Raw genomic sequence first — 6,198 nt, 5'->3', positions numbered from 1 at the left:
ACCTTTTGATGAGCATCACAGTAAATGGCTGGTGGGGAAACAGCTGAGCAGAGCCAAGGAAAGACTAGAAACCACTCAGAGGGTTGCCAGCCTCTGTAAGAACATGTGAAGTGTGTAGCTGGAGAGAGAAAATAGCAAGGCTGACTCAGACAGCCACATTAAAATCCTGCTGGAAACACCACTGCAGTTCAGATTACATTTTATTCTTAATATAGCAGTAAGCGTAAGCCTTCCAACTTTCGCAAAAGGTCCCTCAGGCCACAGCTTGGCTATCCACTGGAATAGAGACAAACATCAAAAGGTTGCCACAATAAGGAGCCTCTCTTGACCTCAGTTTCTGAGATGAAAGGTGATGCCTTGCAGTGTATAATTCACAAGCACAGACATGCTGTAGTACACTGAAACAGCAGATTTCATTGATTTCCTTTGATTTCTGTTCTCATATGTGTAGTCAGGTGCAACATTTCTAACAAAACAAAGATCTGAGGCCAGCTTGCGGCTGCGGCTGTGGTACCTTTGTGCAATGCCATTGACACTAAGAGAACAGAGCAGGCTTTGCTACAGATATACTCCTAGGTGTTGCAGTGCCAGTGTAACTAGCAATTGGCAATCCACTGGGCAGATCGAGGTTTCCATGATCCCACAGGCAGAAGGCTGTTATGCCATGTGTTTTAGTGACTACCCAGAGTGCGGAGCATCCTTATGGAACTACACGAGCTGGTGTGATTTCGAGCATCTCTAGATAAACCTTTGCTCTGTAATACACAGGCCTGCACTGAGCATAGCTGGACCACACCCAAGGCCTCACCCATAATGTTTACATTAAGTGAAATGTATTTTTATTTGCACTCTTTTATGTAACTATGTAGATGCATCAACACAGGCACCAATACTGTCAAATAGGTTAGTTCTGACTATAGGTCAAGAGTTTGTCTTCATGCTCACTTTTGTACCTCTTCTGTTGTAATATAAAATGTTGATCGATAATAAAATTGCTGATGGCAAATGTTAATTCAGTTTCACATTCTACTTAACCTCAGACTGAACATGAAAATAAGCCACTTCCTAAAAATAACTCAGAAATTCATTCAACATATGAAACTCTACATATACCCACCCAGGAAAGCAGAGAAAGGTCACAGTGCACATCTTCCCTGGACTGTACTCTCACTACCTCACTCTCCGTCTTATACAGAGAAGTCATTGTCTTTGTAGCTGGCTGGAAGTGAAACATCCTGTGTCTTTATCTTGAACACAGACATTCAGATATATATGTTGTTCTCAGCCACATTAGTTAAGAAAGGCTGTTATTATCAGTGGTTAAGTAGCAAAATGCTAAGAAGCAAATCTGTGTTTTTGAAAGCTGAGGTGCACACTTAATGCAGGCAACTGTGCTGGAGTAAAAGACAGCTTTGTAACACACGTGGTTGGCATGAATGTTGTCCCAGAAAAAAAAGTCTTTCTTTTAAACCTATGTAGAATGGCACACCTTTACAGGGGAACTTGGATATAAACACAATTAACGTTAGGAAGATAACTGAACTTGCAATTGCCTGCTTCCATTCTGACAGGTTATTCTGCTGGCAAGAAGGGTGCAAACTCTGTGGATTTACAGGCAGATGTACTGGGAAGAGGGTGCAGGACACTAACAGCTCACTTGCTTTCCCTCTCATTAGCAAGTTTAGCACTTGCAAAGGGAAAAGAGTCAGCCCAAGTCCAGTGGTTATTGCAATCTATGGATATGCCTCAGCTCCTTTCGCCTACACCACTCCCAAGGCCCACAGAGCTTGGTGTTGTGTGCTGTGTCCTGCTGCTTGCCCTTAAGGAGGGAACATTAACATTGGCCCACTTTGTTGGTTAGTACAGATGCACTATAGTGTGCATCCGGCCCATGGACAGTCAAGTCGGTGCTGCTCAGATTACACGCATAGCAGAGTGAGCTCATTTACAACAAGCATTTTTATTATCCACAATCACACATTTGAAATGCCACGCAGACATGCCCTACCAGACAAGTATAATTCCAAATCCTGTTGCTCTGCTGAAAATTTATAAACCAAAAAACCTCCCAAACCAATACAAAGTGTCCCAAATTCACAGAAAACTAAGTAAAAGGGAAATTAATCTATGTGGTTTTGCCACTGCATGGAAGAAATATTTCTCAATATAGCTTGAAACATGTTGGGTTCTGAAAATATGCTTTCAATCTGATGAAGCTAACCTCTGTCACAACTTGTTCAAGATAAATGGGCTAGCTTGTGCCCCAGGCCCATAGCAAACACTGTGAAAGAGCATGCCCAGAGACCTGAGAGGAATCTGAATTATTGTGTGATAAGGGGATATCAATGTTATGCACTCCCAGAATCACACAGCGCTGGGAAATCTATGACCCTATTACCACAGTACTGCTGCTCCCTCAGTCTGCCATGTACTTAACGTGACAAGAGCCTGCAATTATTAAAGTTATTTTTGAGATTAGGAAACAAATGAAACAGAAAGATTTGCTCTTGCCAGGCATTGCTTGGCCTTGTGTTTGATTTAAAACCTGTCAGCCTCTCCCAGGATCAGGAGGCTCAATAGGATGGTATACAAACCATGCACTCCATTTAGGCCCATACGCCGCATCTTTCCTCTCGGCTGACCCCAGGTAGCTGCCCCCACATATCACTTCAGCCTCTGGAATCTCTCTGCAGTCACCCTTCAGGGGCCACTAGCTTTCTCCATTGCTTATGTGTAGGGATATGAGTGAAATTAATGACTATGACTGTAAGATTTCATTTAAAATAATATTATAAGCTCAGAGAAAAATTTGAAAACCAGATACAAAGATTTAAACATGCGAAGTGTAATAAACCTTACCCTCAGAATGAATCCTTTTTTTTTTTTTTTTTTTTTTTAAGCTCTTTTTATTAAGCTGTTGTGCTGCTATTTTGGAGTCCAGAATTGTTACTGCAGTGCCTGTATGTCGTGGTTGGAGCTAAAACAGAACTAATTCTGTTTGGTGATTTTACTTTTCAGTTAAGTCTCTCCTATGTAACTGTACTTTCTGAAATCAACAGCACGTTTTTCCAGGCAGTGACTGCTTCTAGCAGTGATAGCGCTTGATGTTTGTGGTTAATACCAAGGAATGGGATGCAGAAAGGCTCTTGCTTATACTTGCTCCTACAGCAACCAAGGTCACCGGTAATTCTTGCACCCCATGTTGAAGTGCCGTAAGTGAAAGCGTCGGAAACACGTAAAAAGGTGGCACCTGGGGGGGAGGAGCGAGCCAGGCAGGTGACCCAAACCTGACCAACAAAGTATTCCGTCCCATAGATGGTATATTCAGTGTAAAGCTGAGGGATCACGAGGGTGAAGCCCTCTTTTTCGATGGCAGACATCCAAGGAGGACTCCATCCGTTCTTCTGTCATTCGATCCTGTGCATCCTTGAATCCAGTGCCTGAATCCAGCTCCTGCATCTGGTTCCATCTGCTGCTGAGTCCAGCCTGGGACTGCCCAGTGCCAGCCCTGCAGCGTCAGTGGTGATGTATCATCATCAGAGGGGGGGGAGTTGGGCTCAGTATTGGTTTTGTATATGTTTGTATATATTTCATAATTTTCTTATTTTTATTATTATAATTTCTTTTATAGTTATTGTTTCATTAAAGCTGTTTCAGTTTTCTTTTCCAACCCATCCATCTCTCACCCTTCTTCTCTCTCCCTTCCTTTTCTGGGAGGGGAGACGGGGTAACAGAGAGCAGCTGGCATTCCATAGTGGTTGGCCCAGCCTCAGCCCTTGACACTGTAACATAATCTGTGGGGAAAAGTCTTTGGAGAGGGGGGGTTGTCCCATTTATATGTGTATTAGCAGCATATAGTGCAGTGGGTCTGGGTGGGTCCCCCCTGGACACTGGCAGTGGTTTGGATGGAACTTGACATAGCTGCAGCACTGCAGGGTCCACCATGCAGAGGCAGAAGTTTCCTCTTGCTTGATATGGGCTGCTCTTCATGTGTGTACCTGGGAACACTCCCTGATACTCAAAACAGTGACCCTCAGACATTATCTTGCATAGAAGAGCCCTGGGGAAAGAGTAGAAAAAAGATCAGCAAGCCTTCAGGTAGGAAACCCTGCAAACAGGCTGCATCTCAGAAACTCTTTCTTAATAACAATATCAATTGCAGGCTTAAGACAACAATTAAATATGCTAAGAAGCTGATCCTTCCTATTAAATAGTTTGGAAGGAGTAATGCACTGGCTCATCCAAAGAAAACCGTTTGTATGTAGAACATGAAGTCTGTTGAAAAGTTAAAAAACAAATCGTATGGCTGACTGACAGAAGCAAATCCACAGAGTACAACAGGAGCTACAGCAGCAGAAGAAAAAGATACGTAAAAGATCCAGCTGCATAGTTGGATCATAACGACCGTACTGCCTACGTACCTGTGGCCATGGGGTGTGCATCTACCTGTCCTCAAAGTCGAAGGCCTGCATTCAGCATTTTACTGAGCCACAGGGAGCTGTGCAGGCTTACGCAGTCCCCACGCAGCCTTTCCAGTTTGCTCCTTTGTTTTGCAGCAGCACCATCCCTCTGTTCTGCCAGTACAAATATTTCATGAAACTCCCGATGAACCACGACAGGCAAATGGCCTGGGATAATATTTTTTCCCTGCGTGGAAAAAAAAAACAAAACCAAGAAGCTTATATCTAGCTGGAAAAATGTGAATCAATGGGAGTTTTTTGTTTCAAACTCTGCATTTATTCTCACCACTGCTTTGTGCAGCAGGACAAAGCAGCTGCCTGTTCCTTCTTTCTTGTGTGGCACTGCTTGCCCAAATCAGAAGAGCCCAAGAAGCACATGCAGCAGTATCTGCTCCACACCAACACGTTTCATAGCAATACAGCTACCTTAACCCTGATTTATTTCACTACTGGGACTTGGGTGTGCACTGAGGGAGAGAAGAGTGGAGAAGGTTAAAATGTGTACTAAATACTTTAGATAGAATTCCTATCATTTAAGGTTAGTCACCTCATTGTACATACTTTCCCTATAGTCAAAAGGACAAACCAGGCACCTCCTGAAAGCAGTTATTCTGTTCTGCACTGGGACATGTATGACAGTAGGGATGATGTTTGCTCCAACAGAAGCTTCTTAACTCTTTCCACTGACTATGAAAGTTGCCTAGATTATTAGCTGAAATTTATAAAATTGGATTCCACGTGGCTAAAGCTGCGTAAAATGAATCCCAAACTTTAAATGTTTTCCTGTGAGAAATATTCCTAAACAGAAAAAGACATCTAAGCATCCTCTTACATAGACCAGATGAAATGGTTTTTGCAAAATATTTAAAAATACAATTTCACAATTCATTTCCTGAGTATGTAGAGCCACAGTTCTAAATTTTGCTGATCATTTCAGGAGCTGACTGTGTGATAATGCAGTATTTCAAGCATATCAAATGCAGTCAGTTAGAAAATCTGGTATAGTGCTAGAAAAAAAAAAAAAAAGCTGTATTAGTCTGCAGCCTCCATTTCATAGGTTGTGTTCTGTGGCTGCCTCCATTTTCAAGACCGAGACCACGTATGCCCACTTTAGGACTTTCCTTTCGTGCACATGGTGTACTTCTTTAGGTATTTTTGCCAATTTAGTTACAGAAGCACAGTCAGAATTGCCTGATACCACTATGGCAGAAATCTTCCAGTTTCTTTCCTGTTTCCTAATGGGGGAAAAAACTCAGTGACTTAAAAAAATGCAAATAGCTTAAAGGGTAGCTTAAATAGTTTTTTTCTCTTTTTGTAATTGAAAATCCAGACATTAGTCAATACAGGAGAGTTACACCAATGGCTTGCACAGGACTGGGATGAACTCCAGGGAAAATCTTTTTTCCATTTCTACTCTTCTTGAAATACTAATTAAATCAATAGCACTGCATTGCAATCAGGCCTGGGACTTCTGCAGCTGACGTCTGAACCTTAGGAGCTTGAGCAGAAGGTCTTCTGTCTGAGAACATTGCCAAAATTACATTCTCTGTGGGTCAGGCACAGAGGGGATGTATAATTCGCTAAACAGTCAGTTGGAGCTGCACTGGGATAGATAATGAACTTCTTGACTATGAGGCCCTATGTCGAGCCATATTTTTGTGCTATAATGTGCTACATAAACAGTAGGTAACCAGAAGGAGCCAGCTTTTCTTCCCCTAAAGTCAGACTTTCAACAGCA

This window comes from Leptosomus discolor, chromosome 4, assembly GCF_034619465.1.
Source record: "Leptosomus discolor isolate bLepDis1 chromosome 4, bLepDis1.hap2, whole genome shotgun sequence".
NCBI classification, from domain to species: Eukaryota; Metazoa; Chordata; class Aves; order Leptosomiformes; family Leptosomidae; genus Leptosomus; species Leptosomus discolor.
The sequence above is the reverse complement of the archived record's forward strand: the minus strand, read 5'-3'. Positions refer to the sequence as shown.